The following is a 13540-nucleotide window of genomic DNA, read 5'->3' as shown; positions in this document are numbered from 1 at the left end:
AAAAGGGTGCAAGGGTACGATCTTGCACAGAAAAGAAAGAAAAGAATGAAAAAACAGCGAGGGACGCTCGTCCCGGGGGCAGGACGCTCTTCCTCAGCCTCCCTGAGGGTACTGTTTAGAGCTGACTTGAAATCCGAGCGAATTATGGGAAAGACGCTCATCCAGAAAAAGACGCTCGTATTATCTGTTGGACGCTCGTCCTATAACACATCTGAAGAAAAATTTCGCACTGGACTTGAATCCGAGCGGATTCTTAAGAAGACGCTCGTCCCAATTCAGCCGCTCGTCTCAAGCTCGATTTGCTCGTCTTATGTCCACCCCAGATGAAGCAGAATCCCTGGATTAAAATCCGAGCGGATTTTTCACCAGACGCTCGGACCACCTACAGGAAGACGCTCGTCCCGATCCTAAAGACGCTCGGATTCCTGCACTTACCTCGAATAATCCGCCCGAGCCCGACCCTCAGCCGCTCGTCCCACGCCACTTTTTTTTTATAAAATCACCCCCGCCATCCCTCATTTCCTCATCTTATCTAAACCTAATCCACTCATCTTCACCTCCAAACACTCCCATCACAACAAAAATCAACCAAATCCTAACTTTCCCAAATCAAAAATGATGAATCTCAAGGGAAAAGCCAAGAAGCTCGTTGAAGCCGCCACCAAGAAACGCAAGGGCTCATCTTCTTCATCCCCTCAAGAAAGGATGCCGCCAAGAAACTTCCATCCCGTGATAAGAGGAGGAGTGGAGCAACTTGAGTACTTTCCGGAGGTACTCTTCACATCCGATGACCACCGCGCTAAGTTCGTCAAGTTGCTAGGTAAGCATTACGAACCGACTCAATTTATTGACACTAGGGTGTTAGAAATCCTAGGTATAAGGTATAAAACCGAAATGTTCTTTGATGGTTTGGGGATTGGGAAATTATTCTATACCCATGAAGAGACATACCTTAGCCTTACCTTGGAATTTTTTAGTAGCCTCCGCATTGTTTCGAACACACGAAGCACCGTTGGTATGGAGTTACGGTTGTGCAACCTCGACCATAGCCTATCACTTGACCAATTTGCTCATATTTTTGGTCTTGTTGTACTAACAAGCAACATCAACAAACCCTCCGACTTTGATGTGGACCTAGTTTGGAAGGCTATTTCCGGGAGGGATTTCATTCACCAAAAACAATGTTATACCTTTGCTATTCAACACCCGGTGATTCGGATCACCGAGCGTTTCGTAGCCGGCACCATTAATGGGAGATTCGAGCAAGATAGGTGCACTCTCCCCGATTTGACATTCCTTGAGTCCTATCTAAATGTTCGTGGGACAAGGCGATACAACTTCAATACCCCCCTTGAGATGCTTACGAGATTCTACGATTTCTCTCAAGGGAACTCCCAACTTAAGACCTTCGTGATGGGAGGTCTAATTACTATCTTGGCTAACTACCTTTGTCCCGGGTTCAACACCCATGGGACTTATGCACCTCTTGAGGGTAGTACTTTGATTGATGAGGACGCCGTCTTCAACCACCACCGGTGGTGTGCCTACACTCAAGATGGGAGTGTAGAATGGTTCAAAAAAGGGTGTTCTTCTTTTATTCTTTCGGGGTGGAATATACCTGGTACCGACCCAAGGTTGAGCCCATATTCACCTAGGCCGAGTTACCTCCTCGACATTGAAATCCACCCTAACCACCCTCAAAGAGAAGAAGTACCCCGCCACCCTCCACCGCCCCGCGGGATACCGGCAAGGCTCATTGCCCCGCCTTCCTATGTGCCTATCCCATCGTACCCCACTCCTCATAGGCCATTCGCACCGCAAGTCCCCGATGCTCCGGATATGAATGATTTGATGGATCTTATGAAGAAGGTTGATCTCGGAGTACACGATGGGCGGGTCGATAACTACTTGGCCCTCTATCCTCAATACTACCAAATGGCACAACAAGGGTATATCGACCCTAATGGCCCTCGACCATCTTGGGCTCAACCACACCTTTTGTTCCCTAATCAAGGGAACCAAGCCAGGAACTTTGATGGTCAAGGTGGAGGATACTTTGGCCAAGGAGGGGGGTATGACCAAGGAGGAAGTTCTAGCAGGTATGGCTACCACCATGATGATGATGACGAGTGAGAGATGCCTACCTCACCACCTCCATTTGTATGATACTCTTCTCTCCCTCTCCCTTTTGTATAGTGCATTGCATTTAGTTTAGTCTTCACTTGCATTTGTATTATATTTCATATTGCATTTACATTAGTTAGTTCATATAGTATAGTTGCATTGTAATATATCTCACATGATTCATGTAGATAGTTGCATATAGACTAGAATGCATGCATAGTCACTAATGACCAATCCTAATCTTTTCTACACTAGAAATAGTGTTTAAATCGGTTTGGGGAGGTTTGATCATAGGTGACTTAAGCATTTAACATGCATCATATAGTATAGTTTAGATTGCATTCATTTGTTATATATGTCATATAGAATTGCATTTAGTTAGAGCATGCATTCATTCATATCATACCATTGCATTTGTACTTTATTTCCATAAAATAAAAATCCAAAAAACATGTACTTTCTTTTTCATTCCTACTCCTACATGTACATTGAGGACAATGTCCAAAATAAAGTGGGGGATAGGAATTTATATTCCAAAAATAATAAAAATTTCAAAATTTCAAAAAATCACAAAAATATGTCTTTTAATTTCATAAAAACAAAACCCATAAAAATTGAAAAATTTAAAAATCCAAAAACATGTTCATTTCCTTTGTAGTGTAGTCTTGTATATATTGTTTTGTATATATTGTGTTTGTCCATCCTTGTTCACATTGATTGACTACGCCACATTCGAGACATGAGTGTTGGAGCTTGTGTCCTCCACAAATTAGTGTGATAACATTTGTAAATCTCTTACAGGTTCACAAGGGTATACTTCGTATTTTAATCAGTTGATTAATGATTACCTAATAACGGTTGGCTTGCTAGAAAGTTTGACGTTATTATCATACAGATGGCGGTGATCATGATGTGACCATAATTAGCGCATATTTAGCCCCCGAATTAGCCTTGTTCCCATGCTTTTTAGTGCATATTTGGGTCATTTATTGTCTTTAGTTCTTTGTTTTGCATATTCTTTGAGATTTCGATCCCTTGGTAGGAAAGGAGTAAGAATCTTGCATTTTCATGGCAAAACGAGACTAAATTGATTGAATTCAATGACCAAGCATCAAGGAAAGACAAGATTAGAAGGCCTTTGTACATATTATAGTAGATGGGCAATGTTGAGGAAAGATCCTTGCATCCCCGAGGAAGTCCCCAAGGATTTTATGAAGAAAAGGGAAGAAAAGAAGAAGAAACAATGCTGAGCTACAATCCGAGCGGATTGCCCTGAATCCGCCCGTCCTCCACTCCACAATCCGGCCGTCTTCTCCCAAAGACGCCCGGGCAGCAGCTTCAGAATCCGGCCGTCTTCTCCCAAAGACGCCCGTCCTCCAGACCCAGAATCCGCCCGTCCCGAGCCTAAGACGCACGGATTCCAGTCCAGCACAATTTCGTCTTCTTCAAGCCTCCGTGAAAGATGCCCTTCCTTCGAAAAATACCGGCGTTTCCCTGCTCAAATCTAAAAAGTGTAATTACTAGTTTAGCCCTTAGTTAACCCTAATGCATCCTCCTAATTTCCACTATAAATACCCCATTAGTCTAATTAGAAGAGGATGTCCTTCTTATCAATCTTTAGTATAGTTAATATCAATCAAATCTCTCTTTAGTTTTGTAATCAACAATTAATCAAGTTCTAATACAAGTTTTATTTCCTTAATCTCTCTTTTGTTCATCCTTTATTTTGGGTAATTGAAGATTATTTGGGTTATTATTGGGAGATTGACAACCTCTCAATCAAGCATCAAGTACTTCTTTTATCTTTGCTTTATTATTGGATCATTAGTAGGTATAATTCTCTTAATCCCTTTTTAATTATTGTTAATTACTTTTATTTATTCATCATGTTTTACTTTGTTGGTATGATTGACAACCTTGCTAGCATGATCAACATGATAATGAGTGAGTAGTCACCTAGCTAGGGTTAATGGGTAATTAGGGGAAACCAACATGGGGAATGATTCATGCTTAAATTAATATGCTTTCATGGTTTATTTGCTTGCTTGTTTTGATCTCGACTCATGCACATGTTATGTTTGATAAAATGCGAGCCTATGAATCCTTGCATTTTTTACCCATCACCTATCTTTTCAATGAGACTTGTAAGACATAAACCAACTCGAGTCTCATTAGACCATGCATGTTGTTGAGTAGGGAAGACTAAGTCGACTTGTAGGTGTTGTACAATCTAATCGATTCGGCTCCGGGACCCAAACTTTCCTAGGATTGTAAGACATAACCCAACTCAATCCATCACAACAATAATTGCTTGCTTATAATTTGAGAACATGTTTGTATGATCAACTCCCATGATTCCCCTATGACCCCATGACACCCTAGTGCTTTTTATCAATTGTTTACAACCCTTTTAATTCATCTTGCTTGTTTACTTTCATTGCTATTTAGTTTAGTGACCTTCTACATCAACCCAAATTATGACACCCCTAAGACACCACTAGTTGCAATAGAAATCTCATTTCAATTCCCGTCCCTTGGGGTCCGACCTTTACTTGCCTCTTTACTAATTGTAGAGTTGTTTGTGAAGTTATAAATTGTGTTTGATTGGATGTATGACGACCAACTCTTGTCCGTATCAAAATGGCGCCGTTGCCGGGGACGGTGTTAACTTGATTTAGATTTCCTTATATTGTTATTAGTTGTGTCTTTCTTTGCCTTGAGGAAGTAAAACTCCTCAAGGTTTGTTCTAATTGTTTTCGAGTTGTTTGATATTTTGCATGTCTAGAAGGTCACAAGGTGATTTGTTACCTTTTGATCGTGAAATTGAAAGAACTTTGACAATCAATAGAAGACTTGCTAGGAGAAATTTGAGAGGTATTAGTGAGGTTGTAGGTATTCAACCAACTATTGAGTTCATCAACCCTTTTGCAAGAGAAGGTGAGGAGAACCCAACACAAAATCAACCACAAAATCAACCCACAATGCCTAAGTTTTCATCACATTCTGTACCCACCGAGGAGAACCTACCCAATGGTACTCCCACACCACAACATCTAACCGGAAATTTCATTGCCAAATCCGCATTTGTCCAATTAGTTGAAAGAAGCCAATTTGGGGGGATGCCTAGTGAAGACCCTCATTCTCATATGGAGGCTTTTTGTGACTATTGTGATGCGATTTCACAAACCGGTGTAACTCAAGACCAAATTCGATGGGTCTTATTTCCTTTTTCTCTAATTGGCACCGCGAAACAATGGTTGAAAGGCCTTGATAAGGCTACTCTCGGAATTGATTCTTGGAAGAAGTTGGCTCTAGCTTTCTACAAAAAGTTCTATCCACCGGAAAAGGCTAACATGTTAAGAGCTCAAATTACGGGTTTTAAGCAAAGGGATGAAGAATCTTTGTATGAAGCTTGGGAGCGATTCAAGGGAATTTGTCGCTCATGTCCTCACCATGGACTTAGCGAGTGGTTCTTGGTACAACAATTTTGGAATGGTCTTTATGAAGATTCAAGAAATATCCTTAATATGGGATCGAATGGGATGTTCACCGAGGTTGATGACAACCAAACTTGGAGCAAAATTGAAGAGATGGCAATCCATAACTCACAATATAGTAGGCCTCGCAAGGCTACTAGAGGAGGAAAGCACGAAGTGGACGCCGTTACTCAATTAGGTGCTCAACTTAGCTCCCATATCGATACTATCAACTTGAAGTTTGAGAAAGCAATGGCTAGACTTGAAGAAGTCTCAAAATCACCAAAGCATCATGTTAATGCCATGACGGCATCTTCATCAATCCCAAGTGGGATATGTGAGAATTGTGGAACTTTGGGACATGACCAAAGTGAATGTAGGGGAACAAATGAACAAGTGAATGCTTTCCAATCATACAAGAGTGGTACCCCTTATTCCAACTATTACAATGAAAACACCAAATTCCATCCAAATCTCCCATACAAAAGCCAAAATGTTCAAAATCCTCAAACAACATACACCCCACCACCCATGAGAAACCAAAATCAAAGACCCTTTTACAATCAAAACCAAGGTTACCAAAATCAATACAATCAACAAAACGACCAAGGCTTTGATGTTCAAAAAGCGGTCCTCCAAATGCAAAAGAATCAACAAGAATTTTTCACTCAAATGCAAAAAGATAGTCAAGCAAGGGAAACCACCATCAACAACATCCTAGGTCACACCAAAATGTTGGAAACCCAATTGACTCAACTAGCATCTTCAAGCTCACAAAGACAAAAGGGGTAATTACCACCTCAAAGTAATCCCCCAAGACATGAAATGGTTAGTGCCATTCACTTGAGAAGTGGTACAAGGTATGAAGCACCGAGGAAGCAAGTTGAGGATGAAGTTGTGGAAGCTAGTGATAAGGAAGAAATTGTGCAAAACTCCAAGGTTGGAGAATCATCAAAAGAAGAAATTTCAAAGAAAAATGAAGACAAGGTCAAGGAGAAGGAGCCCATTGTGATTAGACTTCCTTTTCCAAGTCGTCAAGCCAAGCCCAAATTTGATGACCAACTTGGAAAATTTATGGAAATTGTGAAGAATTTGGAAGTCTCGATTCCTTTCACGGAATTAATCAATCACGTGCCGGCCTATGCGAAATACATGAAAGACATCCTCACAAAGAAGAAGTCAATCCGGAAGCTTGAGACTATCGCCTTCACTAAGGTGAGTAGTGCAATACTTCAAGGGAGTTCACCTCCAAAACTCAAGGATCCGGGAAGCTTCTCAATACCGTGTATCATTGGCGACACCACGATCAACAAAGCCTTATGTGATCTAGAGGCTAGTGTGAGTGTTATGCCGTACTCGGTGAGTAAAAGGTTGGGGATGAGAGAGCTTAAATGCACCAATATCACACTCCAAATGGCCGATAGATCGACGAAGACACCATTAGGGATATGGGAAGATGTTCCCGTACGAATTGGGAAATTTTTCATCCCGGTGGACTTTGTCATTGTTGACATGGAAGAAGACTCCAACATTCCAATCATCCTAGGAAGACCTTTCTTACACACCGCGGGTGCGGTGATTGATGTGAAACATGGAGAGCTCACTCTAGAAGTGGGAGATGAGAGTATAACCTTTAATCTTGACAAGACTATGAGAGCTCCACGTTTGCATGAACCGTGTTTCATGATTGATCATTATAGCCGGAAGGATGATAGGAAGAAGTTGGAACTCCAATGGAAGAAGAAAATTGAAGATGCTCCATTCAAAGAGCAAGTGAATTGTAACAAGGAGAGCTTGCAAAGCTCATCAAAGTCAAGCAAAGAAGAAGAGGATGGCCTCATTGGCCAAGACAAGAAATTGGGAGAGTTGTCTCCATCAAATCAAGAGATTTTTAATGATCAACTTAATGAAGTATGTGGTCTTTGGGACGACGAGTTTGAAGGGATTTTTAATCCCTATATTGGTAATGCTATCGATCAAGACCGACAACAAGGGCCAAGGTCTATTGAAGATCTTTATCACGATAATGAACAAGCTTTTGATTATTTCTTCAAGGTGTTGAGCAACATCAACAACACCTTGGACATGCCCCCTTGACATCTCATCAAGAATGAGAGTTTGGTGGAGTCCTCCCTAAACCACCATTTGTAAATATTTCTAACTCCCTAACTCGCATTTCAATTCTTGTATTGCATTTTTGTTATTTTTGGATTTTTATACTTTGATCAAGATAATTGTCATGTTTGAGAGAAGTGAGAGAGGGACTAATGATTTCAATTAATGTGTAGTGCTTTAGCTTAGTGTGGGGATAGCAATTGCCTAGGCTATTCATGCCTTAGTAGTGCCCCCACAATGAAGAACACGATATTTTGAAGAATGGAAGAATGACAAGGGATATGCAATGTACACGGATGGAACTGAATCCGGGTAAAGGGGTAGAATCCGAGCGGATTCAGGAGAATCCGCCCGTCTTCAGACAATCCGGGCATATTGGGTAGAAGACGCCCATCCTTTATGAGCTGAATTTTTGAAATTTTTGACTGTAAGCGAATCTGGGCGTCCTGATACAGAATCCGCCCGTCTCTAGAAAAACGCCCGTCTTCTCTGAAAGACGCCCGTCTTTTTGGCTGAGGAAAACAAGAAAAATCCCTGTAAAGGAATCCGCCCGTCTTCTGTAAAAGACGCCCGTCCCGTGTTTGCAAATCCGAGCGTCTTCACTGAAAGACGCCCGTCTTTAGGCGAGTTTTTCCCAACCCAGAACAGGCCAAATCCGGGCGTCCCGAGCAAAAACCGCCCGTCTTACCCCTGCATTTCAAATTTTTCGGGTTTTTATAAACCCCCTCCCACATTCATTTCTTCATTTATTCACTCAAAACACTACCAAAACCCTCAAAACCCTCATCCTCTCCATCACAAAAACAAGATTCCTCAACAACATTCACCAAAATCAAATCAAAACATCCTTTTAACAACAAATCAATCACTCCTTTTTCAATAAAAATCAAAACCAAGCACAAAATCTTCAACCTTTGAGTCGATTTTTGAATTTATAAAGGCAAAGCCTTTCATCTTTGAATCGATTTAGGTACACTAGAAATTGAAGATTTTTCACTCTTTTCTTGGTTTATTCATCAATGGCAAGGACAAAGGGAGCAACAAAAGCACCAAAGGCAAAGGCACCAAAGGCAAAGACTCTCTCATCAAGGCAAAAGAGTCTTCAAGCAAAGAAAGCATTGGCTATGGTGGTAGCTAACCCAAGCTTGGAAGTGCAACAACAACAACCTCCCATGGGAACAACAACATCACCTACTCCGGAAATTGATCAACTTTCGAACTATCCGGAGGTAATTTTCATTTCCAAATCCCATAGGGACACTTTTGCAAAGTTTGCTAGTAAAGCATTTTTATCCACCAAGTTTATTTGTGAAGATGCTTTAGATAATTTGGGTGTCCTTGAGCAAACTAGAGCCTTCTTTAAAGCCATGGGGTTGGAAAAATTGTTTGAGTCAAAAGAATTGACATACCCCTCCCTTACCTTAGAACTTTTGAGTTCTTTGAAAATTAACAAGGTTGAGACCATGGAAAACATCGAGTTCCGCCTAGCTAATGTTAGTAGGCGCATCTCCTTTAAGGAAATGGGTGAAGCTTTGGGTCTTGATGATTCACCGAGTTATTTCAAGAATGTTGGCAAATATGACCCCGCTCCTCTTTGGGAGGCGATTTCCGGAAGGAAATTTGAGAGCTTTCATGCTAGTCGTGCTTTATTAGTCCACCATCCGGGCATTAGAGTATGGCACAAGGTCATAGGAAACACCATCATTGCAAGGAAAGACACCAACCATTTCACCAAACTTGATTTTGTTCTTCTTGAGTCGGCTTTGAACATTGGAAGGGAACACACCAAGCCTTTCAACTCTCTAAGGCTTTTGGTGGATAGATGGCTAAACATTGATTGTGGGAAGCAAGGCACTACCGTTATTGTGAATGGCGGTCTAGTCACTATTCTAGCTAAATACTTTGATCCGAACTTCAACAAAGATAACAAGTATGTAGCAAAGAAGGGTGGTCATCTCATTGATATTGATACTATGATGCACAAGTACAAGTGGGTCTCTCATAACCCTCTTGACACCAAGTATGGATGGCTCACAAGTGAGGCTAGATCTTTTACTTTGCCTTCAAAGATTTGTCGTTTAAGTGTCCACCGGACCAATTATCTCCTTCCCCTTTCAAAAGAGGCCGAGTATATCATCCAACAACAAAAGGGTGAACTTGAAATGCCCTCCTCTTCCATTGTCACACCACCCTATCCTTTCGAGTACCAAGAGTTCAAACCCGAAGGAGTTGAAGCAAGAAATGATTATGTGACTCTTCTTATGCAAGAGATGCATAAGCAAGCCTTCGAGGACCGAAAAGATGCTTACTTAGCTCAATATCCACCCCTCTTACACTTAGCTAGGCAAGGACTACTTGACCCTTCATGTCCTTTGCCTAGTTGGGCGGATAGAGAAGTCTTCTTTCCGAGTGCATCTAGGGGTGAGCTTCCGGGTGACAATGAGGTTGTTGGTGATGAAGATGTTGATGATAACATTGATGAAGAAGCTAGTGAAGAAGGAGAAGAGGATGATGAGCAAGGTGAACAAGAAGGTGAAGAGGGAAGTGGCGATGAGTCCACTTCTAATGAGGAAGATGATGATAGTGATGATATGGTGGAAGATTAGCAAGCTTGGAGGCTCATACCCTCTTGAGGTTTGCTTACTTCTTTCTTTGTTTTAATTATTTTTCTTGATCATTGTTGGAGTAGTCCTAGCACCATAGAGGACTCACATCTCGGCCCCATTGAGGTGTTCTCATTTTATTGTTCCCATTTTTCAAAATCCAAAATGACAAATTAATTTTATGCATTGCATAGTGTGTGCATGAACTACACCCATCCTTAAGACATTAGCAATAGTGTCTAGCTCTGTTTGGGAAAGTCAATGCATACACAACGGGAGGTAATCTAAATTATCCTCTCCGTCATAAACAAAAACCATGCATCATGTTGTGTAGATTAGTGTAGCTTGCATTTAGTGCAGAAATCATGCATCATGTTTGCATAATTTCCCTTCATTTTGGCCATTGAGGACAATGCCCATATTAGTGTGGGGATGGGGAATTCTAACTTAACTTTTATTCAAAAATCCAAAAAAATTGAAAAATTTCGAAAAACCATAAAAATTTGAAAAATTGGAAAAAACCAAAAACAAGTTCTTTTCCTTTGTAGTGTAGTCATGTATATATTATTGTATATATTGTGTTTGTTCTATCCTTGTTCACATTGATCGACTACGCCACATCCGAGACATGAGGATATTGAAGACCGCATGGTATGATCTTTCCAATCTCCTTTTTCCTCTTTATGTTAATGACTATGTGGCTTTATTTTGATTGATGCGGTACAACAATGTGAACTTAGGACTTACATTTAGTTTATATGTCATATTAGTTAGTAGAATCACTTGCATTAAGATGTATATAATAGTTGCATCATGGCATATAGTTGCATTTAGATAAAAGTTTTGAAAAGTGCCTAATTGGGAACTTTGACAAGAGCAACTAAGCCATTACAAATACTTTTTCAACTAAAGACTTTGCCTACTAGAATGGTTGTAAAACACCCTAGATTGTGTCATACTAGTGTCTTTTGACCCATGACCCAAAGCCTAGTCAAGGGTTTGCATGTGAGTCACCTATCCAACCCCGTGATGCGATGTGGACTTGGTTAACTTGTCTAGGTGACCTTGATTGACCTTGTGGTAAGGCAACCCAAAAATAATTTCTATCAATAAGCTTGAAGTGCTCATTTCGAAGATTTTGTTATGTGGAAGTAATTTATTGCTAAGGAAACCTCAAATGTTATGAAATGTTGAAATGTTGAGAAATTTTAGTTATTTTGATGGAGGCGTACCACTTCGATGTGCTTTGGAGAGGGATCCATTGAATTGGGCCCCCACACGGTTGTGAATTCAACCGCCCATAGACAGAGTGACTATCACCCCGAAAAGCTATTGTCTAGAGGTTAACCGGTTGCCTAATAAGCGATTGGCGAAATCAAAGGACACTAGCCCGGAAGGGACAAACCCCATCTTAAATTTTTGAAATTGTGAAAGTTAAATGAGGCCAATTTTTGAATAACTAGTCATATCCACCCTTTGTTTACAACGATTTGAGCATTTCATTCCCAAAAAGCCTTTTTTGTCAAGCCACTTTGTCGAGCTTGGGACGATCCATGACCTTTACTTTTGTAGAGAATTCGAGACTTGTCATGTCATATGCTACTAGCATCATAGGGATCATCATTCCACCACCATCCGATCGCCCTTGACGAAAGCATTTGGAAATTGAGGACGAAAGTAGTCTAGTTTAACACCATTTGGAGGTGATTTAGTGCCATCCTCTTAGCCTTAGTAATTTGTTGAACTAGTATTTGTGAAGGATTATATGCTCTTAAATTTGTTACTTTTTAGTTGCCTCCACCACTTGATGAGGAAGTGGCTATTCCTTTTGTAGATGCATCCATTACTTGATTTTGTGTGCTTAATGTTTGGATGTGTCGCCATTTTGACAAGAACCACCTTGCCTTGCAAGAAGGCATCCTACCTCATGGTTGTCTTGTTGTGAGTTGAAGGGGCGGAGTGAGACCCGCTAATTGTCTCATATCGGCTATGTTATTAGGTTAGTTTAAATAATGGTCCTAGTCTTTGTCACCTCTTTACTCGGGACGAGCAAAGGTTCGGTTTGGGGATATTTAATGTGACCATAATTAGCGCATATTTAGCCCCCGAATTAGCCTTGTTCCCATGCTTTTTAGTGCATATTTGGGTCATTTATTGTCTTTAGTTCTTTGTTTTGCATATTCTTTGAGATTTCGATCCCTTGGTAGGAAAGGAGTAAGAATCTTGCATTTTCATGGCAAAACGAGACTAAATTGATTGAATTCAATGACCAAGCATCAAGGAGAGACAAGATTAGAAGGCCTGTGTACATATTATAGTAGATGGGCAATGTTGAGGAAAGATCCTTGCATCCCCGAGGAAATCCCCAAGGATTTTATGAAGAAAAGGGAAGAAAAGAAGAAGAAACAATGCTGAGCTACAATCCGAGCGGATTGCCCTGAATCCGCCCGTCCTCCACTCCACAATCCGGCCGTCTTCTCCCAAAGACGCCCGGGCAGCAGCTTCAGAATCCGGCCGTCTTCTCCCAAAGACGCCCGTCCTCCAGACCCAGAATTCGCCCGTCCCGAGCCTAAGACGCACGGATTCCAGTCCAGCACAATTTCGTCTTCTTCAAGCCTCCGTGAAAGATGCCCTTCCTTCGAAAAATACCGGCGTTTCCCTGCTCAAATCTAAAAAGTGTAATTACTAGTTTAGCCCTTAGTTAACCCTAATGCATCCTCCTAATTTCCACTATAAATACCCCATTAGTCTAATTAGAAGAGGATGTCCTTCTTATCAATCTTTAGTATAGTTAATATCAATCAAATCTCTCTTTAGTTTTGTAATCAACAATTAATCAAGTTCTAATACAAGTTTTATTTTCTTAATCTCTCTTTTGTTCATCCTTTATTTTGGGTAATTGAAGATTATTTGGGTTATTATTGGGAGATTGACAACCTCTCAATCAAGCATCAAGTACTTCTTTTATCTTTGTTTTATTATTGGATCATTAGTAGGTATAATTCTCTTAATCCCTTTTTAATTATTGTTAATTACTTTTATTTATTCATCATGTTTTACTTTGTTGGTATGATTGACAACCTTGCTAGCATGATCAACATGATAATGAGTGAGTAGTCACCTAGCTAGGGTTAATGGGTAATTAGGGGAAACCAACATGGGGAATGATTCATGCTTAAATTAATATGCTTTCATGGTTTATTTACTTGCTTGTTTTGATCT

The 13540-nt window shown here is 40.6% G+C and overlaps 1 non-coding gene across 1 annotated transcript; it reads right to left on the bottom strand.

Moving 5' to 3' along the window:
- Nucleotides 1-5477: 5477 nt before the first annotated feature.
- On the bottom strand, nucleotides 5478-5584 carry LOC141650780 (small nucleolar RNA R71). The gene has a single exon (XR_012546796.1). It is a non-coding gene; the product is annotated as a small nucleolar RNA R71 (small nucleolar RNA).
- Nucleotides 5585-13540: the final 7956 nt, after the last annotated feature.

Source organism: Silene latifolia, chromosome 3, assembly GCF_048544455.1.
Source record: "Silene latifolia isolate original U9 population chromosome 3, ASM4854445v1, whole genome shotgun sequence".
NCBI lineage: Eukaryota > Viridiplantae > Streptophyta > Magnoliopsida > Caryophyllales > Caryophyllaceae > Silene > Silene latifolia.
Note: the sequence above shows the minus strand (reverse complement) of the source record. Positions and strands in the feature narration are given on the sequence as shown.